General features: G+C 52.2%; 1 protein-coding gene across 4 annotated transcripts in view; it reads left to right on the plus strand.

Annotated features, from left to right (window-relative positions):
- The first annotated feature begins 4,371 nt into the window (after positions 1-4,371).
- MGAT3 (beta-1,4-mannosyl-glycoprotein 4-beta-N-acetylglucosaminyltransferase) overlaps positions 4,372-22,936 on the plus strand; it is a 56,183-nt gene continuing 37,618 nt past the window's right edge. Inside the window, exons 1-2 of one of the 4 annotated variants that reach the window (XM_047865189.1) lie at positions 4,372-4,484; positions 4,799-4,985. The gene's annotated coding sequence lies outside the window, so the exon portion shown is untranslated. Of the gene's footprint in view, positions 4,485-4,602; positions 4,986-15,266; positions 17,061-22,936 lie in introns of those variants that run through there. The other 3 variants (XM_047865186.1, XM_047865190.1, XM_047865191.1) reach the window with 3 other exon arrangements.

Raw genomic sequence — 22,936 nt, forward strand, 5'->3', positions numbered from 1 at the left:
GACTCCATTCCTGCCTTTGAGACCCTCAGGGAGGTCAGAGGACAGCAGGCCGTGTGGGTCAGTTGTGCAGTCTGGCGCCTTGCCTTTGTTCCTCCCAGGTCACATAGTGGGCCAGGGCACGGACAGGGTGGGCCTCAGAGCCCCACACTGTTTCCACACCTTCCGTGATCAAGCTCCCATGCTTGTCACCTCAGCAAAGCTATCCTGTGGTCCAGACAGGGCTGAGCTCAAGAACCTTCCATAGCTCCCGCCTTCTGCTTCCCGGCACCTGCCAGGGGTGTGTGGAGCGTAGGCTTCGTCCCTCCCTCTCTCTCCCCCAGCCCTGAGACCCCCCCTTGGCCCCCTCCACCCTAGACTCTCCCTCAGTCACCTCACGGGCAGTGTCTAAGAAGTGTCAGATGAACGTGGAAGGATAGATGAATTGCCTAGGGAAGAGCTTCTGGAATTTACAGGAAACACCGTTACCTTATAGAAAACTGCTCCCACCCCAGTACCCCCAGAGCTTGGGGGTTTCTAACAAATTAGATGTCTCAATTTATTTTGAATATCTAGGTGAATTCTGCAGTCAAATTCGTAATATCAAAAAAATTTTTTTACTACAAAAGCAACTTTTTTTTTTCAAAAATAGCATTTAAAATTATTTATTGGGGCACCTGGGTGGCTCCGCCGGTTGAGCGTCCGACTTCAGCTCAGGTCATGAGCTCACTGTTTGTAAGTTCGAGCTCTGCATCGGGCTCTGTGCTGACAGCTCGGAGCCCGGAGCCTGCTTCGGATTCTGTCTCCGTCTCTCTCTGCTCCTCCCCCACTTGCGCTCTGTCTCTCTCAACGATAAATAAATAAACATTAAAAAAAAAATTGGAAAGGGATCTTCTTGATCTCCCATTTAAAAAAGTAATACTAATAAAAATAAATAAAAAGACAAGAAGAAGCAGCTGTTAGCATGTGACTCAGCAATTCCAGGAAATGAAAACAATACAACCCCGCAGAAAGCATACACAAATGTCCGCTGCGGCGTTACTCAAGTAGCTACGGCAGAAACAACCCAGTCATCCGTCAGCAGATGATGGCACCCACGTGGTGGCGTACCCATATGACAGGGTGGTAGTCAACCATAAAAAGGACTGAGGTTCTGACACCTGCTCCAACACGGATGAGCCCAGAGGACATTCTGCTCAGTGAGAGGTGGCGATCCTAAAAGGTCACCTACTGTATTATTCCTTTTAAATGAGGTGTCTAGAGTAGGCAAATCCAGAGACAGGAAGCAGGTTAGTGGTTGTCAGGGGCTGGGGGAGAGGAGAATGGTGAGTGATTATTTAGCGGGCATGTTTTTCTAGGGGATGAGAAAGTCGAAATCTGGACAGAGGTGGGGGTGGCCCAACACTGTGACTGTGCTAAGTGCCACTTGGAACTGTATGCTTTAAAATGGCTTGGGGCGCCTGGATGGCTCAGGCAGTTAAGCAACTGACTTCGGCTCAGGTCATGATCTCACAGTTCGTGGGTTCCAGCCCCACGTCGGGCTCTGTGCTGACAGCTCAGCCTGGAGCTTGCTTCGGATTCTGGGTCTCCCTCTCTCTCTGCCCCTTCCCTGCTCACACTCTCTCTCTCTCTCCCAAAAATAAATAAACATTAAAAAATAAAATAAAATAAAATGGTTAATTGTATATTATGTGAACTTCACCTCAATTAAAAATAAATAAGAGGACCAGCCAAGTCTTCTGAGCTCTAGGCAGCTCCTCTAGGCTGGGAAAGCACCTGGATTAATCTGGTAGGTTAAGCATCCAGCAGGAAGACAATGCAAGTCAGACATGCCATGTTGGATTCTCCAGGGGCTCACGTTTTAAAAAGTGAAACGAAACAAATGTTGTTTTAATGCTATAGTTTCTTGAACCCAGGACAGCCCAAACATTATCATTTTGACGTGTACTCAACATAAATGTTACTAATAAGATCTCTCCTCCGTATTAAGTCTTTGAAATACAGGTGTATTTTGCGGCGCCTGAGTGGCTCAGTCGGTTAAGCGTCCGATTCCTGATCTTGGCTCAGGTCATGATCTCGATTTGTGAGTTTGAGCCCCGCATTGGACTCCACACTGTCTGTGCGGAGTCTGCTTGGATTCTCTCTCTCCTCCCCTGCTCACATGCGCTTTTTCTCTCACAAAATAAATTTTAAAAAAGAAAGGAAAGAAAAGAAAGAGAAAGAAAGAAGAAAGAAATACAGGTGTATTTCAGCACACAGAGCACCTAAAATCCAGTCAGCCGCGTTCCAGAAAGAAAGAAAGAGAAAAGAAAGAAAGAGAAAGAAAGAAGGAAAGAAAGGAAAGAAAGAAAGAAAAGGAAAGGAAAGGAAAGAAAAGAAAAAAGAAAAGAAAAAAAAGAAAAATACAGGTGTATTTCAGCACACAGAACATCTAAATGCAGTCAGCCACGTTCCAGAAAGAAAGAAAGAAAGAAAGAGAAAGAGAAAGAAAGAAGGAAAGAAAGAAAAGGAAAGGAAAGAAAAGAAAAGAGAAAAGAAAAGAAAAAAGAAAAGAAAGAAATACAGGTGTATTTCAGCACACAGAACATCTAAGTGCAGTCAGCCACGTTCCAGAACTCCATAGCCGCTCGTGGCTCAAGCTCAGCCCCACTGGATGGTGCAGCTGTTGGGTGTGTCACTGGAGTCTCAGGACATAATCTTGCAAAGTATGAGCGGTTCAAATTTAGTGGGTGTTGAATCTATGAATTAAAAAATAAATCGGCTCTAATCCTATTTAGGATGCATCTGAACAATCGCCTTAGAAATAAGCCCCGAGTTAAACATACAATTACAGCAATTCCGTACCTGGGTACACACCCAACACAAGCAAGCGAGCACGAGAACTGGAGCAGATACTCGTGCACGAAGCAGCGTTATTCACAATAGCGAAAAGGTGAAAACAGCCTCTGAGGCCCGCGGATGAATGAATGAATGAATGAATGGAAAAGCAAAACGTGGCGTGTACGTACAATAGGGTACTATTCAGCCTTAAAAAGGAAGGAAGTTCTGGGGCGCCTGACTGTCTCAGTCAGGGAAGCGTGCGACTCTTGATCTTGGAGTCAGAGTCGTGGGTTTGAGCCCCATGTGGGGGGTAGAGTTTCCTTGGGGGATAAAAAAAAAAAAAATGCAAGGAAATTCTGACTCCTGCTACAACGTGCACGAACCTTGAGGACATTATAGCAAGTGATACAAACCCATCACCAAAGGACAAATACGGTAGGGTTCGCTCATACGCAGCACCTGGAGCGGGAGTAGCCAAGTTCATAGAGACAGAAAGTCGAATGAGGGCTCGCTCTCTGCCCCTCCCCCACCCATGCTCTGTCTCTCTCGGTCTCGAAAATAAATAAAAACAGGGGCGCCTGGGTGGCGCAGTCGGTTAAGCGTCCGACTTCAGCCAGGTCACGATCTCGCGGTCCGTGAGTTCGAGCCCCGCGTCGGGCTCTGGGCTGATGGCTCAGAGCCTGGAGCCTGCTTCCGGTTCTGTGTCTCCCTCTCTCTCTGCCCCTCCCCCGTTCGTGCTCTGTCTCTCTCTGTCCCAAAAATAAATAAAAACGTTAAAAAAATTAAAAAAAAAAAAGAAAATAAATAAAAACATTAAAAAACAAAAAGAAACACTGTAATAAAAGTGATGGAGGACCACGCCAGGACCCGCGAGAAATACTTTCTTTAAAAGAGCGTTCATGCGTTGCCTGGGTTTGAAGTCAGGCTGTGATTTGCTTTCTAGGTTTGTGTCCCTTGAGCCACGGTCACCTCTGCACCCCCATGGCGCCAGCACCCGGGGCCAGTCTCAGAACAGTTTCCTGAGTGAATGAGTGGTACAGGCATAGAGGAAGGAGGAATTCGTGGGCAGGAGGAGGTGAGGAGCAGGAGAATCAGGGAAGGCTTCCAGGAGGAGGGGGTCGAGGGTATGGAGTTTGAAGAGTGGAAGATGGGGTGCGGATGGGCGTGCCTCAGGGCTGAGCACCAAACCCTCGCCCAGAGGATGTTGAGGGGGATGAGACAAGGCGCCAGCTCTGCCCAGCGGTGATGTCACGCCTGGGACCCGGCCTGAGCCCAGCTGTCGGGGGTGGTCTGCCAAGGGGCCAGCCTTCCCCATCAAACACCCCACTGAGCAGTCGCCCCCGTCACCCTCCTCCTCCTCCCCGGCACCCACCCACCCGGGACAGTATCAGTTCCTCCTCCAGCCCCACATCCCCTGGCCGGGCCACCATCACCTCTCCCGGCATCACCACACCTCTGACTGGCCTCAGGCTGCCCTCCCCCACAGCCACTCATGCACTTAGTAAATAGCATTGCGTGCCTGATTAGGATCCCACAGATGAGGAACAAAGCTTTGGCCCTGCCCAGTGGGGAGAAAGACAATAAACAAGGAAATGGTGAGTGTATCATATGATGGCAAGCAGCAAGGGCCAGGAGGAAAACAAAAGAAATCGCCAGGAGGGGTCCTTATGACACCTCTGGGCCCTCAGGTAAGTCCAGGATCCAGGCCCTCTGGGGAAGGCTGCCTGGCTGGTCAGGCCTGCTGTGAGCTTCGTACCCTGGCCACCCCGCAGCGCCAGTGAAAGGAAAGCCATGTTCAGTGTGGCCTCAGGAAAAGGGAGCGCCAGGTCGGGCAGCTTGCCCAAGGTCCGGCAGCTTGCCCAAGGCCACAAAGCTTGGGGATGTGCTCCTGAGGCACGTGCCCAGGCCTGTCCCCACTTGGCCATCACACGACAAGGTGTGGCTGTGAGATCTCAGGCAGGACATGGTCTCCAGTTCTGAGCTTCCGCTTCTCTCCCTGTAGGACGGGCTCAAAGCGATGGGAGAGAACACTGCAGAGATCGGCGAGGCCCAGAATCCCCCTGGGCGGCTGGAACAGGGCAGCCCAGGGCGGGAGAAGTCAATGTCATCCTGGCCCCATTTAGAAGCAGCCCTTATGCTGGTTCCAGAGCGGGAGACCCAGAATCTCATAGTTGTTTACAAACACAAAGGTAAGAGGCCTGGCCTGTGCCCTGCTCTGGCCAGGAGACCAGGTGACAGACCCCTTTGGGGTCTGCCATGTTGACGAAGTTTTGGGGTGATGGTGGGGGTAGTCCGGAGCCGCCGGCCAAGAAAGAATTCCTGAAGACGCCTTTGGTGCACAGAGGTCATTTTATTAAAGCACGAGCACAGGACCCGTGGGCTGGAAGAGCTGCCCTGGGGTCGTGATGGGAACTCATCACACACCCTCGGGTTGGGAGGGGCTCAGGGATAGAGTGTCTCTAAGGTATTTTGGAAGCAAGGTTTCCAGGACCTTGGGGGGTTAGCTGTTAACTGTTTAATAACACCTCAGTCGTGAGAGCCCTCAGATGCTTATCGGGGGCCATGGGCTTGGAGTAGGATTGCCAGCATAGGTCCTGGGGCAGTTGACATAATTTCATTTTTCATTTGCCTCAGTTTCCCACATCACCATGGCAAGCACTTTAACCCCTTTCCTTGGCTCTTGAGTGTCCGAGGAATATCACACACATCCCACCTGGGGGGCGGGGGGTTGCTGTTAGCTGCACTTTGCCCTCAGCTTGCCCCATGCTCCCTCATCATATCCCCCCTGAACAGTTTTGACCCTTAGATCTTTAAGGTGGCTGAAGGTGGAGGGCCTCAGAGACGTCCCTACCTATAAGTCAATATTGGTCAGTCGGGGAACATACCGAGGAGTGACAAAAACATAGAGGCAGCTGAATCCAACGTGGGCAACGTGTATGCACCTCCTTGAGTAGAAAGGATCATCTGTTGGCTTGAAGTCATTGCAGTGATGGGGTCTTGGGACCAGGCAGAGAGACACGGGAGAAAACAGCAAAACATAATTAGAATAACTAGAAAGGTTAGCCCAAAGGAAAGTCCTTCGGTAGCTGACAAAAGTCCTCCAATCTAGATGTTTAACCAATCATTCAAGGAGAAAGAGGGATTGTTTAATGCGCCAATTTGAGTATTTATGTCAATTAGAAATCCAGAAATATTTTTGCGGTAATCTGGAATGTATATACAGCGTTTGGGGGGGGGGGGGTGTTTGTTTTGTTTTTAAATTTTTTAAGTTTATTTATTCATTTTGAGAGGGACAGGGACAGCATGAGTAGGGGAGGGGCAGAGAGAGAGAGAGAGAAAATCCCAAGCGGGTTCCGCACCGTCAGCACAGAGCTGGATGTGGTACTGGAACTCATGAAACCCTGAGGTCATGGTCATGACCTGAGCCGAAACCGAGAGTCGGATACTTAACTGACTGAGCCACCCCGGCGCCCCAGCATTTTGTTTTTAGGAGAATATAAGTTCCACCTCGTGCAGCAGCTAAAATGTGTAATGCCATTCTATTTTGTAGAACTGTTTCCCGCATTCGAGTTACTTCTAGTATTTGATAACATAATGCTATTTTGAGAGTCGTTTAAGGCCTTAACCATATGACAAGTGGTGTTTAGCCATCCTATAGACTCTGTTTTGTTCAGTACGCAATCAGGCAATGAAGAGGTACTTTTACAGAAACAAGAAACGTATGGGTTAATGGTTACAGCAAACTACAAACCCCGTGTCTCCCAGGGCTGCCAGTGAGATTTTTAGATGTCAGGCTTGAAGCATCCTCGGATGAGAGTGGGAACAGGCAGCAGGAATCAGATTGGTCTTTCTGGCCTGTAACTCAAAGGTCTGCTGTGACCCTGTGGGACGGCCCATTGTAAGAAGGAATTATCAGTAGAAATTGGGAAAGGAGAATGAAAAAGAAAGGTACAACCATCCTAAGGGAAGTTTGAGGGCTTGCACAGATTCCCGGGAAAAAGAAGGCACGTAAGGTTGCTAATTGATTTCCCGGAAGGGGGCTGCAGGTTTTATTTTAGATACAAGAGCCCACGAAGAATGCCCCTCTCACTTCACTGCCTAATTCGGCCCAGTAGGGGCCCTTTTATTTTGGAGTTAAGTCCCCTGTTGTCTTAGACTTTCCATCTTTTGAATAAACCAGATCTCCTGGGCTTATATGGGGTGGGTTTCTAGTAACTGTCAGATCAGGTTTAGGGAGGGTACGGTTTGCATGGTTAGAGATTTATGAATTAACCAGGCCTCAAGTGAGTAATAAAGACGATAGTCTTTATCTATCGAAAGGTCTCCAGTGAGAAAAGTCTTTGGATACAAGTTTTGGGGGAATCCATCCCATTTTCCGGTTGTTTAAATAATCATATGCCCATGGGGTCATATTATTATCCCCACAGAACAACAAGCAGCACAGAAGATGGTCTATACGTGACATATTGTGACAATTTTTCTGAAGTTTACCTCAAGCTGTCTAGTCTAGGCAAACAACAAACATTTCAAGATGATCAGAACTAGAATTCAACATCCATAACGGTGCGTTGTTGAAACGTAGTTTTTCCTCTCTAAAAACCCCCCTTTCCAGAGATAGCCAAGTCGACACCCATGCATTTGTAGAACAAGTCCAGTCTTAACAAACCTGGCCTAAGTATTTACATAAATTCAGCAAGAATAACAATTGCTCATGAGGATCTTTTAAAGTTTGCTTTGCTGGAACCCTTTATAAGGAATCTCCAGACTGAACTTTTGTAGCCTCTCCAGGCCAGAAGCCAAGCCAAGCACTTGCCATCAGACAAGGCCTGCAGTACCCGTGGAATTGGACGAATTCCTCTTCACGAGGTCTCCAAGGTACCCTGAGGTCCCTGCACCTGCCAGGAAGTGACCTTCTTTGCTCACCTGGGGAGGGGGCTGGGAACTCTGTAAGCAAGGTATCCGGCCAACATTTCCAAGGGACTTTATGGCTCCGTGTTTCATAAAGCCAACCTGAGTTCCTTAAAGCTGTCTGGTCATATCTGAGTCTATGCAGGTTAATCTCAAATAGGACATTCCAGTCAAAGCCTCGGTAAAATCACCAGTATTTCCAACGGTGACCTGTGACAAGACGAACAGATTCTTATTGAACTTATGCAAACAATTGTAATTGCCGTGAAGGAAAGGATATTCACTGGAGAGCTTTTGCATTTCAGAGGGTTTGGAGAGAGAGAAAAGATACATGCTTCAGTTTACAACTGAGTACTTGATGACGTTTCTGTATATCACAGATATCGTAAGAGAAAAGTTTCCTTAATCTGGAAGAGGGAACAGAGAACCAGCCGTTATTTCCAACAAGAGTCACAAGACTATAATCTTCCTCGGTTCGTTGAGTCCCATGTTCCGAATTCTTGTTCGGTGTGAATGCAGCTTTTTAGTTCTGGAAATTCTTACCCATTTTGGTATTAATCTTAAAGATGTCTGGGGCGCCTGGGTGGCTCAGTCGGTTAGGCGGCCGACTTCGGCTCAGGTCATGATCTCGCGGTCCGTGAGTTCGAGCCCCGCGTCAGGCTCTGTGCCGACCGCTCAGAGCCTGGAGCCTGCTTCAGATTCTGTGTCTCCCTCTCTCTCTGACCCTCCCCCGTTCATGCTCTGTCTCTCTCTGTCTCAAAAAGAAATAAACGTTAAAAAAAAAAATTTATTGAAAGATGTCAAATACCTGTATTTGTCCCAAAAGTTCTTTTTATAAATCTCCTTGAAGGAGAAACACGTTTTGTGAGAGAATAAGAACAATTATAAATGACCAAATCTCGGAAACGGACATTGTTAAAGATCTGATGAGAGTTCATTATGATGCAATTGACAAAGAAGTTCAGTTATTTCTGTGACACATAACACTTCAAGGAATCAGAATATGAAGTGATGACCTTATACCGAAACATTAAAACTTTAGGAATTGCATATGTATTTGGGCAGTTACAACATTTACGTGTGCGATACAGCCTAAGGTTTACCGTTGCATGACAGTGGTTTCCAAGTAACTTAGCATCCCAAATAAAAGGGCCTAATTGGTCAAAAGACTTAATTTACCGTTTAAATCCTGGGAAGTTTGTTAAAACTTTAGAAACCCATAAAGCACGTCCAAAATAGGATTACAGATCATTACAAGTCTTAAGACTTTGTTTGTTCAACCAAAGTGGCAATGAAAGATCCTGAAGGCGAATGGATAGCATCATATCGTTGTTAGCAAAACCTAGCTCCTTTAACATTGAGAAGTTTTAACTAAGTAATCAAAGACCTGATAAAGAAGAAACCTAAAGCTTTGGTATCTCCGGCCGACCAAAGAGGAAAAAAAAGCCTTTATTTACATTTTCTTATCAAGAGCAGATCAAGAGGCCAAGAAAACTTTGTCTTCTGAACAGAGAGAAAAGCAGAATTTCAACCTTATACCAGTGTACTTTTAAAATTCCATTCATCTCCACCTTAGCCTGTCCTGAGCACAATTCCTTTCCGAAGATTTCCCTTCACGAACGTTCTACAACTTTCCTTTGCCTTCAAACTTTGTCCCAAAGCCATTTCTCTCCAGCAACCAGTCTCGTTTAGGACAGAATTACTTTCTTTTACCCTCGACAAAAAATGTATTTCCATTCCTTATATCTTTCTTACATATCTCCCACTTTCCTACATACAGGGTTGCTTTCCTTATTTCCATCAGTCTTAAGTACACTTAGCAGAATTTTAACTCTTAGGAAACCTTAGTCTCCAGTTGAGGACTCACTAACCAATTGAGAGGTGTCTACACCAGAATTTTTTAGATGGTAAATTCATGAGCCAATTAAGCACAAAGCATGTTTTCCGATAGACCCAAATAGCCTTAGTTTCTCTGCAATAAGCACAAACCTACGTGCGGTAATCAAAGCTTTAGCACTCCATCCTATCTGGAAAAGACCTAGATGTCCAATGAATTTAATCTGATTTGTCATGCAACCAAAACTTTAAAGTTTCAGGTTACCAAAGACTTTGAAAGCTATCTTAACAATTACCCATGAAAACCTTGAGACAGACAAAATTAACTATCATTTTAAGTCATCTTTTTGCTAGCAAATTGCAACAGAGATAACATGAGCTTATCTGACCTTTAGTCAACCTTGGTAGAATGAAAGTTTCATATTTAATGCTGATAACTTTAAAGACCAGGTCCAACAAACTGAAATTAGTTTAAATTTTTTTTTAATGTTTATTTATTTTTGAGACAGAGCGCGAATAGGGGAGGGGCAGAGAGAGAGGGAGACACAGAATCCGAAACAGGCTCCAGGCTCTGAGCCGTCAGCACAGAGCCCGACGCGGGGCTCGAACTCACGGACCGCGAGATCATGACCTGAGCCGAAGTCGGAAGCTCAACCGACTGAGCCACCCAGGCGCCCCAAACTGAAATCAGTTTAAACACCGAATATGTTTCCCCTGCGTCCACTTAAAAGTCAATCAATTTATCCCCATTGTCAGTTTTCACCTGGGACACCAGTGGGGGTATCTGAAGTGGGTGGTCCAAGGGGGTGCTCTTTGCTCCTTGACCTCGAGGGTGGGAGGGGGAGCCAATGGTGCCTGAGGCATTGAGGATGGTATAGATAGGAACCAGTTATGTAGACCACACCCAAGTTGGTGCAGAAACTGGAGGGGGACGGGAGGGAAGGAAAGGCAAGGTGCCAGCAGAAGCAGAGAAGGAAAACCCCATTCAAAACCTGAGCTCCGACAGAGGAGCAGACGCCATGTTTCTTCCACCAAAGTGGAAATATGGAGTCCACATCAGGCCAGAAAAGACCAGGAATTTCCCCCAAACAAATGGAGCTTCAGCAGCTGCTTGGGAATATTCCTTAAAGTCCCCATCCCAAGGTGGACTAGCCACAGTTGGCTCCAATTATAGCTGGTAACCCGGGAACTGAATGAGGGAGAAGCCCTCACATCTATTAGGCAGAGGAACAGAGAGAGAGAGAGTCAGCGTCCCCTTTGTCAGGGATGGTCTGTGTTTCCTCCAGCGACCTGGGTTCTATTAAGAGGAGGCCTGTTTAGACAATTACCATCCAATATATCAGGAGGGAGTTTACTGGCCTGGTTACTGACCAAACACGATCTGCAAGAGGCCATTGGAGCCAGGTAGCCGTGAAGGCCTGGCCCTAGCGTACCTCCATACATTTTCCGTTTACTAAGGCCACTCAGGGTTATAGGAAAGCAATCCTTTCTACATATTGCAAGCCAGATTGTTTCCAGTGGGTTAAAAAGGCATCTCTCGGGGACCGAAGAGAAGCTCCCATGCTCCTAGAGGGAAAAGGAGAGAGAGAGAGAAAGTCCATTACCCCTAAGAATCCCCTCCGACGTGGGTGGTGTCCTATGAGCAGGATATGTCAGAAGTTCCTGGTGTCAAAGCGACCCAGGTGTCCCTCGAAAGAAATTGCTATGACCACCAACCAGCCGACTAAGGGCTCCTGACTGAGGGATGTTAGTGTCCCCCCACTTCCCCATTGCATTCTGGACTACAGATGAGTGCCTGGCGTATGGACCAAAATACCTTGAAAGCCGTGCCCTAAAAGGCTGTGCCTTGAACAACATTCCCTGATGGTCATGCCCTGATTACCTAGTCTTTGAAGAGCATGCCGCATGCCTTAGTTGCTTGAATACCCTGTCATTTTTAACCCATGGAAAACACTAGAAAAGTTTTACAAGGGGGAATTACCCAATTTTAAGTAGTAGTGAGCAGAGGACATTGACAGAAAGCGGTAAAGACAGAAATCCATCATAATCTAAGTGACATTCCAACACATATGGATATGTGGGATATGTGTGATATTCCTCGGACTCTCCCGGCTACCCAAGAACAAAGGAAAAGGGTTTAAGTGCTTGCCATGGTGTTTCGGGAAACTCAGGCAAATGAAAAATTAAATTCCGTTACTGCCTCCAGCCCATTGCCAAGTCCTTGAAACCAGCAGAGAGTGACCTCCTTCTAGGAGCTCAGCTGCCTCCATGATGACGCTTTATAGACAACTTCCCTAGGAAATAGTCGCTGGTTGGGTCTTAATTCAATCGGGTACTGGTTTCCACCAGCTCTCAGTGGAGGTCTCCCTGCCAGAAGCGGCTAGACCAGAGATGAGGGGACCACGTTAGATCAGTGAGGAGGAAACCTCACGCGGGAGTCTTAAGATTGGCAGGCGTCCTGGTGGCTTAGGTGGCTGTCCCGTGCCCAAGACAGACAACTTTGAAGACGGACGGGAATAAAGAGAGGGCATCAGGTTTCTGGGTCTTATTACCATCCCGGCCAGGGTACTAACTTGCAGCCAAAAGGCAGGATTTCTCCTCCCAGAAGAGTTGCCACGGGCTAGAGGATTGCAGCCTGAGCAATCGACATGAAAGTGACCCAATAGGACCACCCTCCTCAAAAGGCCCCTGAAATGAGAGGAAAGGAAGAAAAGAGAAGGTATACTCACCAAATGTGCACCGAAGCTCAGAGTCCAGATGAAAAGACTCTAGTCCGACAAACTGGGCGGCATATGATGAAGGTTTGGGGTGATGGTGGGGGTAGTCCGGAGCCGCCGGCCAAGAAAGAATTCTTGAAGACGCCTTTGGTGCACAGAGGTCATTTTATTAAAGCACGAGCACAGGACCCGTGGGCTGGAAGAGCTGCCCTGGGGTCGTGATGGGAACTCATCACACACCCTCGGGTTGGGAGGGGCTCAGGGATAGAGTGTCTCTAAGGTATTTTGGAAGCAAGGTTTCCAGGACCTTGGGGGGTTAGCTGTTAACTGTTTAATAACACCTCAGTCGTGAGAGCCTTCAGATGCTTATCGGGGGCCATGGGCTTGGAGTAGGATTGCCAGCATAGGTCCTGGGGCAGTTGACATAATTTCATTTTTCATTTGCCTCAGTTTCCCACATCACCATGGCAAGCACTTTAACCCCTTTCCTTGGCTCTTGGATAGCCGGGAGTGTCCGAGGAATACCACACATGTCCCACCCTGGGGGTGGGGTGGGGGTGGGGTCGCTGGTGTTAGCTCTACTTTGCCCTCAGCGTTCCCCACACTCCTCATCAATGTGACCTTCCGGCTGGAGGCCGAGGGGACAGACGAGGCTGGCGGAGGGGACAGACGAGGCTGGCCTCGTGGCTCGCAGACACTCCCTGCTCTGAGTTGGGTGCCAGAGGAAACGGCGGGAAAGCAGGAGACCTGAAGTTCAGGGCTGGCTCCGTATTTGCCAGCTCTGGGTGTTCCAAACCTCTCTGCGCCTCAGTTTCCACACTACAGTAGAGGCGGTCCCTCCGAAGGGGCTAGGAAGAGCAGATCACGGTGGGTGAACCGTCCTCTACTGGGCACGAGTATTTTCCAGTTGGTGATAGTCTTGGAGGCCGAGGAGCCGTGGCCACTGGAAACGGGGGGTGGGTGGTGGGGGTCACCTCACATGCCTCGCTAAGCTCCAGAGGAGCCATTTGCTGTGAGTTACTGAGAATGTGGTCCGGAAGCAGCTTTGGGGGGCGGGGTGCAGCTGGACGGGATTCTGGGCTCAGCTCCATCCCCCTCACTGTGTGGCGTGAACCCACCACTCCCGTCTCTGGGCCTCTGCTTCCTCTTTGGGGTCCGGTTGCAAAGATAGCTAGGGGACCGGGCCCCCCGGGGGCTAGCCCGAGGACCCAGTTGCTTTGAACCACCCACCGCCCTGGGGTGAGTGACATAATCTACTTAGGCAGCCCTGGCACCCACCCAGGCTCCTTCCTGTGCGGAGATGACCAACAAGATAAAGGCAAGGCCAGCATTTGGGGACAAGGCTTCCAGGAGACGTCAAGCAGTGAGCAACGCCTGTGTCCAGGCCAACAGGAAGGAGGGAGGGGTGGGGGAGAGGGAGGGCAAAGCCGAGGCCAGGTTGATGGGGACACCCCACTGTGGACAGGCATCTGTGGACAGCAGTCTTAATGACACCAGGGTGGTCTTCAGGGGGTCTGGGTAACCCCCGTCTCCATCAGCCCCAAGAGACTTGCTTGCTATGAGGGCAGCTTAAGATGCATTTCTTCCTGGGGCACCTGGCTGGCTTAGTCAGGAGAGCATGCGGCTCTTGATCACGGGGTCATGGGTTCGAGCCCCATGCTGGGCATAGAGCTTACTTCAAAACCAAACAAAACATCCCTTCCTTAAGATCACCCCACCCTGCACAAGCCCTTCCTGTGTAGAAATTTGGCCCCACGGTCCCTTGGGAGTAGCTGCACACCGCCCCCCCCCCCACTTTCTGGCAGTTTCTCCAACAGGAGAGCCAAAAATGGGCCAGTGGGGGAAGGGGAAGGTGCCCCGTGAGAAGGGGAGAGCTGGGGGCTGGATGCCACTCTGCTCTGGGCTGGTGGGCTCCCACTGCCCCTGGGTTCTATGGACTTCCTGAGCCTGTCCACATCTGACCCAGTGAGCCCAGTGGGGGACAGGTGGGCAGCGGGGGTCTGGTGGCACTGGCAGAGGTATGACAGTGGATGGCCTATGTGACCCCTGCAGTTGGCCTCTTAGCCTTGGCTGGTGGCCACTTGCTCATCGGTGGCTGTCCCAGAGCAGGAAAGGACCGAGGTGGAGGGGGGTGGGGAGGAGGACATATGTGCAGCCACCAGGTCCAGGGTGAGTCACAAGCTCCGTGATCGTGGGGAAGTCACTTTGTCTCTGGGCCTCAACCTTCTCTTCTGTCAGTTGGGGCCATAAGCATCTGCCTCACTAGACAGCTGGAGGTTCAGCAATGATATCGTTCATGTGTAGACACAGTGCTCATGAAGTTCGGTCTCTCCGTTCCCTAGAAATTTGGGCCAGTTGGGGAGGGGTCTGCTTGATTCGGTCCTGGAGCGCTTTTCAACTCAAAAGACCCAAACTCCTGGAGTCTGATGACTTCCCTGAGATGGGGGAGAAAAATGACCCACTTTGCCATCCCCCCCCCATCCACCTGAGCAGGTGGCATGGAAAGCAGTCGGACCAGCCACGGTTCCAGTCAGGAAGAGGCCATCATTCTGTGGGGCAGGGCTGCTGGCCCAGGGAGCCAGAGAGGCCGGGCCTCCATACCGGGCTCTCGCTTCTCAAGCACAACCTCCGTGCCGGTCGGCGCTCCCTTCGCCACATGTACTCGCTCTGCGCCCTCACCCCAAGCCAGGTGGTGCCTGTCGGTATCGCTGTTTGGGAAGTAACCAAGTCCCAGAGAGGTGATGTGACTTGCCCAGATCGGCAGTGGAAGTGAGACTTGAACTTGGTCTTGTAAGGGTTAAATTGTAGTGTAGGGCTAACCTATAGGCTTGAGAAATAACAGCTTTGTTTTAACACTGTAGATTAAGAGATAACAGCCTTGTCCTATCAATCAAGGGAACAAAAGTTCAAGGAAAATCAACTGGATTAGTGTTTGATTGGATTGGGGCAAGGGCAAGTCAGAACTGTGTCCACCCCCATCTGGGAACTATTTCTTTGTTCTGTTCCCAGGTGATGATAAGACAATGTGGTCAGCTCTGAAAACTCGGCTATTCGAGACAGCTCTCTGGTCAAGAGTGTCGGTCCTGATTGGTTGGCCTTGCCTCTCATGGCAATAAACTTTGTTGTTGTGACTGTCACTGGTGCCCGCAGCATTGTTTCAGGAGTCGGGTGGATGCAACAGTCATGTTGCTGTGATCCTGAGACTTGAGAAACAAGACTTCATGACTTGAAGTGTATCAGTTATCTAATGCCGTGTAACAAACACACCCCAGGCATCCTGGCCCCGAGCAACCAGCAGTATGGGTTTCTCATGATTCTGCAGTCTGGGCGGGGCTCGGCAGGGACCCCTCATCCCTACTGCGTGCGTCGTCATATGGGGTGCCCGACCAGCCTCCCTCACGTGTCTGGGGCTATAGTGGGGGTGGCTCAGTGACCAGGGACGGGCTGGGCTGGGCCTCTCTCCTCCCTTCATGGTTTCTAGGACCCCTCCCGCCATGCAAGCCTTTCTCTAATGGGGTCACCCTATTTCCTTACACGGCCTCTGGCTTCAAAGTTGGAGAAAATGGATGCTGTAAAGCCTCTTAAGGCCTAGGCGTGAAACCTCTCAGTCACTTCCAAGTATCCTAGTGATCAGAGTCGCGCACAGGCCACCCAGACCCTGGGGAGGCGAGATCGTGGACTGTGCGGCCGAGCCACAGCGACGGGAGGAGTTGTTGGCAGTCATTCGGGCAGCCATTTTTCCACCCAAGGATCCTGCTCTGAGAGCGGGCCACTACCTGCCGACAGACTCCTGTGTCACAAGAGCGGGAGAGTGTTGATGGTGACCCATGGGAATGCGGAGGAGGGAGGGCCCAGGACGTTCTGCAGTGGGACAGGAAGGCCTCTCTCCTCAGACTTCTGGGTCTTTCCCTCCCTGGGCCCAACTGCCCTGCTCCCAGCCCCCAAGGGGTAAGGAGGCTGAGCCCTGGTGAGGAATGAGGCCCGGCCTGCTCATCCTGTTGGTGACAACCCTCTAAGGACCCTGCCTCTGCTTTGCAGGGAACAAATGCTGTGGCCCTTGCCCTCCACCTGCCCTGCCCTGCCCTGCCCTGCCCTGCCCTGGTCCTCCCACTCCAGCCTCACAAGTTCTGAAAAAACGTTGGTGGGGAGGAGACCATGCAAATCCTTCCCCACCCTCCGCCCTCCGAAGACCTCAGGAACTTCCCAGTGGCCACCCAGCCCAGGCTCTGGAGTTCAACCCTTGTCCTGCCACTCTTCAGCTGTGTGATCTTGGAAAGGTTTACTTACCTCTCTGTGCCTCAGTTTCCTCATCTGAAAAAGGAGAAAAGAGAAGGGCAACCGTGACCACTCTGTGCAGGCGCGTTCTAAGCACTTTGCACTAGGAGCTCCTATAATCCTGCCAACAAGGGCCAGGGTATGTGTGTGTGTGTGCGCGCGCGCGTGCACGCGTGTGTGCATGTGTCTGTTGTTCATTTCACTTTTACAGCTAAGGACATGAAGGCACAGAAAGGTCAAGTAACTTGCCTGAGGTCACACAGTTCATCATCACTCCAGAGCCCATGCTCTATCCAACCCCCCAGCGCCTGCTCCCCACCTCCTAATTCCTTTTTTTTTTTTTAATCGTTACGGTAAAATATGCCTACCAGAAACTTGACCGCGTACGGTGCGACTTTCACCGCCATCCCTCTCCAGGACCCTTCGTCTTCCCCAACTGGAACCACGCCCGTTCAACAATCATCTCCCATCTCCCGGCAATCACCACGCTTTGTGTCTCTATGAACTTGACTCTGCCAGAGACCTCATGTAAGTGGGATGAATCATACAGCATTTGGTCCTTTCGTGACTGGCTTATTTCACTCTGTATAACATCTTCAAGGTTCACCCATGTAGGAGCACACGTCAGTATTTCCTTTCTTTTTAAGGCTGAATGGTATTCCCAAGTATGTACGGACAGTTCATCCATCAGTGGACCCTTGGGCTGCTTCTGCCTTTTGGGTATTGTGGATACTGACGCTATGAACGCGGGGCATAAATATTTGTTCCAAAACCCTGCTTTCAGGGGCACGTGGGTGGCTCCTTCGGTTAAGCGACGGACTCTTGGTTTCGGCTCAGGTCATGATGTCACAGTTCGGGGGATCGAAGCCCCGCATCGGGCTCAGCGCTGGCCGCAAGGAGCCTGCTTGGGATTCTCTCTCTCTCTCTCTCTCTCCCTCTCTCTCTGCCCTTCCCGGGCTCATGTGCGCTGTCTCTCAAAATAAATGAATAAACCTTAAAAAAAAAAAAAAAGACCCAGCTTTCAATTTGGGGGTGTATTGTACCCAGAAGTGGGATTGCTGAACCATGTGGAAATTCCATGTTTAAAGTTTTGAGGAGCTGCCTTACTGTTTTCCACACTGGCTGCGATATTTTGCCTTCCCACCGGCAGTGCACAAGGGTTCTTGACTCTGGTGTGACCACAAGCCCTAGGTGAATGCTGGCAGCCCGGGTGGGTGCCTGGAGGGCCCGGTAAAGAGCTGGCAGAGGCGGTCCAGTGGCTCCCGAGGGGCGTGCCGGGAATCCTGGCGGGCACCCAGACAGCCTGGCCTGTGGTGTTCCCTCCCATGGACACTGAGCCTTGGACTCAGTCCCTGGGCTCTGACCTTCCCCAACCCCACTCTGCCAGGACAGGCCACCCTGGGGCAGAAGGGATGAGGGGGCCAGGGTGGGGCACACGTCTGCACCTGCAGGCTTACGGCCATAGATAGGATGGTTAGACCCTTGGGCAGGAGGCTCCCTGCTCAGCCAGGCCTCCCCTTGACCTGCTGCATGGCCTCCCCTACCCTCCACCTTCCCCAGCCTCAGTTACTTCCTCCTCTCCCCAGGTGACATGCCTTGTGGGGGACAAGTTCTAGATACTGGCTTTGTGACCTGGGAGGTGCCAGTCTCCTTTGAGGAATTCCCAGGGCCGAGCCCCTCATTGTGCCAGTGACTCTTAATGAGTCAAGGGGTGTGGACTCTTCTAGAACTCTGGCTCCTGACTCCTTCCCCAGCTTTCTCCATAGCTCGCCCAGGCCACCAGCTTCCCTGCTAGAAGGCGTAGGGCCAGTAGGCCCCAGAAAGTCTGGATTCACTGAAGTTCCTGGTCCCGGGCTGAGGGGGGGTGCTCTGCTCTCCAGAGAAGGTACCAGAAGTAGGATGTCTCTTCTGCATAAGCTCCAGCCCTGGCAGGGCCTCTTTAGGTTGTGGGGGCCCCAGCCTCTGCAGCTCTGGTCCTGGCTGGGGGCAGGGCCCAGACCCTCTGATGAGCATCAGTGCAGAGCCTAGGCACGTGGTCTGGACCTCAGGACCTTGGGCCCCGTGCACTGCCATGGATCGAAGGCCATGGTGATGGGGTCTTATCCTAGCAGCTAGATTCTTTTGGCCTTGGGCAGGCCCCAGCCTCTCTCCGATCCCTGTTTCCTCACTGGTGCAATGGAGCAGGCTGGAACTCAGTGGCCTTCCCAACTAGAAGATTCCAGAAGGAAAGAATTCACTGAGGGAAGATTCTGAGCACGGACCACCTACGAGCAGTAGCAGTGGTGGCCCTCGCTGTGGCCTGAGCACTGGACATGCCTAAACTAACCTATTCTCGACAACAGCCCTCCTCAGTAGATATGGTTCTTATTGCCATGTTACAAAAGAGGAAACTGAGGCACAGAGAGACGAAAATGGCCTAAAGCTGCAACCGTAGCCGAACTCGAACCCTGCCTTCTTCCTCCATGTTCTAATCCGCAGTCCTACACCACAATGTGGCTGAGGTCTCTTTAAACCCGAATTTTGTGGGCACCTACACCCGAGCCTTCCACCTCACAGAAAGGGCACAGAAGTGGCCAGAAACCCTACCACAAAAGCAGGTTGTGGGAACCAGAGGACAGGCTGGTCAGGGGACGTGAGAGGCCCTCTGTGTGTCTGTGCCAGTCAGACCCTGTCTGGGGGAGGGCGGGGGCAGAAGGGAGAGTGGCTGGCCCGGAAAGGTCTGGAAACCCTGTCACAGGAGGCGTCGCTAAAGAACCTGGGGGCAGAAGTGACTCTCGGCCGAATTTTTGAAGGACTGGCTTTGCTCCGACCGGCCCCAGGCGGTGGCATCTGGGATTCCTCAGAGCCAAAGCTGTCCCACAATAAAGAGCTGCGGTGACGGAGAGCGAGTGTCTCCTGTCACTCTGCGGGGCCAGGGCGCCCGGAGGAGGTACCCTTGGGGCCCCGCCCAGGTCACAGGTGTGAGGCTCAATCCGCCATATCTGGGCAGTTCTACCAGCCTCAGAAGTTGAGGGCACCTACATTTCGTGGGTGAATTTCTCTCCTCTTCCAGCCCCACCCATCAGCCTGGCTCCAGCCAGACGGCCTGGACCCTGACCAAGGGGCTATTACCATTCGTGGTCATCAAAAGGACAAGACCTACCGGCCTCGTGGATCGCCTCTGGGCCTGGGGCTTTCAGGCTCTGACAAGTGACTTCAGACCGGCTGTTCCAAGGGTCACTCACCATCTGGGCCTGGGAGATGTGGCCGCGGGGCCGCGGGCAGGGACTCGGCCCGGCAGCCGTGAGGACGGGACCCCACCGATGGGGCCCAGGAGCCAAAGCTGCCGTCGGACAGACAGGCCGTGAGTCAGCGTCGCTGTGCTGGGGCCTCACCTCTGTGGGGCCCCACCTCGTGGGACCCAGCCCCCCGAGGCTCACGCCAGCGGGCCCCCTCCCGGGTTGGCCGTGCGCTTCAGTGGGTGTCACCTGCTCGGCTCCCACCTGCTGACTCAATCCATCCCTCAAGGACACCCGTGGTATCCTTGGAGCTTGTGGGGGTCCTTAGGCTGAATCGCTCGCTCCAACGCCCTCCCCACCCCCCACCCCCCCCCCCCCCCCCCGCACACTTTCTAGCTACGACGAGTCCCTTCCCCATCCGTGCGCAGCCTGGATGCCCTTTCCCCTCTTTTGCTGGGTTTCTAAATCTGCCCCAACCTTCGAGGTCTGGCCGATGCCTCCTCTACTCTCCTAGTCCCCCAGGTGGACCATGTGGCCGCCTCTCTGCCGAATTTCTGTCTCATCCACTGGCCTGGCTTCTCCTGGGGGCAGGGGTGAGTCTGAGTCCCCTCTGCCTCTGCCGCAGCCTGGAGCCCAGAGCCCAGCATACAGTAGGCTCTCAATCAATGAGTAGATATAACCTCCCCACACCATATGCTCGCCTTCCGCTCTCTCTGTGGGGTTGGCCGCCGCGAGGGAGAAGACCTGGCGCCTGGTGGCCAAAGCCCTGGCTCTGGAGTCCGGGGCCCGGCTCTGCCTCTCGGCCATCGAGTGGGCTCTGTCAGTTTCCTCACATGGGGAGCCAGCACGTGAGGCCCGCAGGGGCTTCTGGAGTCGGGGGAGGGGGGGCGGGGTGGGGAGGCAGAGGGCTTGGAGACAGAGCAGGTTCCTGAGTGGTTGCCAGGGCGCAGCTAAGTGTGCGGCTCATAGTACCAAAGGTGATGGGCATCTTGGGTTACACCCGTTTGCAACCACACAGCGGCCCTGGCCCGAATAAAAGGGCTGTTTCGGTCTCCAGGCCTCCCCTGCTGGAAGGCTGGTGCTTCTTTCTCTGGGTTCCCACCAGCCCTCACGCCTCTGATGCTTCTTTCCTATGCAGTAGTATTTACTGAGCACCTACTACGTACTGGGCTGGGCTGCGCCAGGTGCTGGGCCAACAGCAGCGGGGGCAGGACAGACAGAGCCCTGCCCTGGTGGGGGCTATGTTTGGTGGGGCAAAAGAAGAAGCAGAAGAAGCAAAAGACCAGCAAAAGAAGAAGCGTAGGAATTTACCTAGTATGCTAGATGGAGAAAAGGGCTATGGAGATGGAAGGGGGTCAGGCGAAGGGACGGGGGAGCTGCACCTAACTGGGGTGCTTGGGGAGCGCCCGCATTTGGGTGGAGACTGGAAAAGGAGGAGCCCCATGGGTCCCTGGGGGAAATGAGGTCCAGATGGAGGCAACAGGCAGCACAGTAGGTTGATGAGCTCGGGGAGTGTGGAGGGAGGGGGCCAGGGAGGCTCCAGCCTAGACCAGGTTGGGACTCGTGACCCCCGAAGCACCCTGGCCTCACTTTGGGAGAGATGGGAGCCACAGCACGATTTGAGCAGCAGAGGGAGGTGGTCTGACTTGTGCTTTGCGGAGTCACGCTGACTGTTCCGCGGGGAGAGGAACAGGCATGGGGAAGCTATGACAAGGACGCAGGCCAGGGCCCTGGAGGACCAATGGGCAATTCCGGAGCCCACAGGAGCCCCTTCGGAGAGAGGAGCACCAAGAATTGTGGGGGAGAGCCCGGGAGTCCCTCACCCAGGTCCTGAACCTTTTGAGAACCCAGTAACCGTAGACCGACCCTCTCCCAGAAAAACGGGCGTGTGTGAACACACACGCGTTCCCACAAGCAAGCACACAATCACATCCACGCATGCGTATACTGACACTGATGTTTCTGTGTGTGCACGTACACTCCCACGTGCTCACAAACACACACGCCACACGCCTGGGAATTTTCGGAGATTCCTGGCCCCCTGTCTAGTCCATCCCCTCTACTTAACTGAGGCTTGCAGAGAGAAGGAGACTTATCCCAGGTCCCGGAGGCAGAGAGGACTTGACCCGCAGGACCTGGCCCAGACAAGCCTGGAGCATCAGGAGACCTCGGCCTTACAGCCCTCCGTCTCCCAGCACTGAGCTAGGCGCCAGAGCAAACCCCATCTCATCGTTGGGCCAAAGGGGCCAGGCAGGGGGAGGCTGGGATCCTGAGCACTTCCTGTCTGGTATCCTGGCCTCCCTGCAGGGCTTTCCGTAAGCACTTTGGCAAGGGAGGAGAGGAGGTTTGCCCTAGAGTCTGAGATGGGTGGAACGTATACTTAGAGATGGGCTGGGAAGGTCCCTGCGGGCAAAGTCCGGGAGCAGCAAAGACCTTGAGGTGGGAACTCTCCAAATGAGGCTTGAGCGAGCCCTGTGGGAACCAGAAGTCGGAGTGGCCTCTGAGGGGAGGACACGCCTGGGTTGGGTCGTGAAGGATGAGTAGATTTGCCAGAAAGTCTTTCTGGGCAGGAAGACTGATACACGCTAAGGTGCAGGGCCGAGAAAGGTCAGAGAAACTTACAAGCATTTGGGAGAGCTGCCTGAGGGTGCTTTGGGGAAGGGCTCGTTTATGGGGGGCGGGGGATGGAGTGCGGGTAGGTGAGGGCGGGACAGGAGGGCTCTGCACTTTGGACAGCAGGTGATAGAGAGGGGAGGGAACCGAGCCTGCATTGAATACCTCTGCTGATGACCGGCATGTAATCGGGCGGCCACCCTCCAGCCCATTCTGCAGATGAAGAAGCCAAAGGCTTTGAGCCAGCTCACTCTGCCAGCCAGGAGCCTTGGCGAGGGCCGGTGCTTGGCCCTCAGCAGGGGTCAGGGACTCCTCACCTCGGGCACCCAGGGCCAGGAGTCAGATGACCCGGGGAGGGAAGAATGTGGCTCCCGTGGGCCAGGCAGCAGCTGCCGAAAGGGATAACAGACCTAGCGATTGTTCACAGAGCCAAATCGGCCCCAGGTGAAGGGACTGCGGAGCTGTAAGGTGACACCGCCTCGGACTGGCTAATCTTGTATCTGAGCTTCTTTAGCTCCAGGGGCCCACAGCTTCCCTGTCTACTCTGGGGGAGGGGTTGGGGAAGGAGGACCA

The sequence above is a fragment of the Prionailurus viverrinus genome, chromosome B4, assembly GCF_022837055.1.
Source record: "Prionailurus viverrinus isolate Anna chromosome B4, UM_Priviv_1.0, whole genome shotgun sequence".
In the NCBI taxonomy this organism is placed as follows: Eukaryota; Metazoa; Chordata; class Mammalia; order Carnivora; family Felidae; genus Prionailurus; species Prionailurus viverrinus.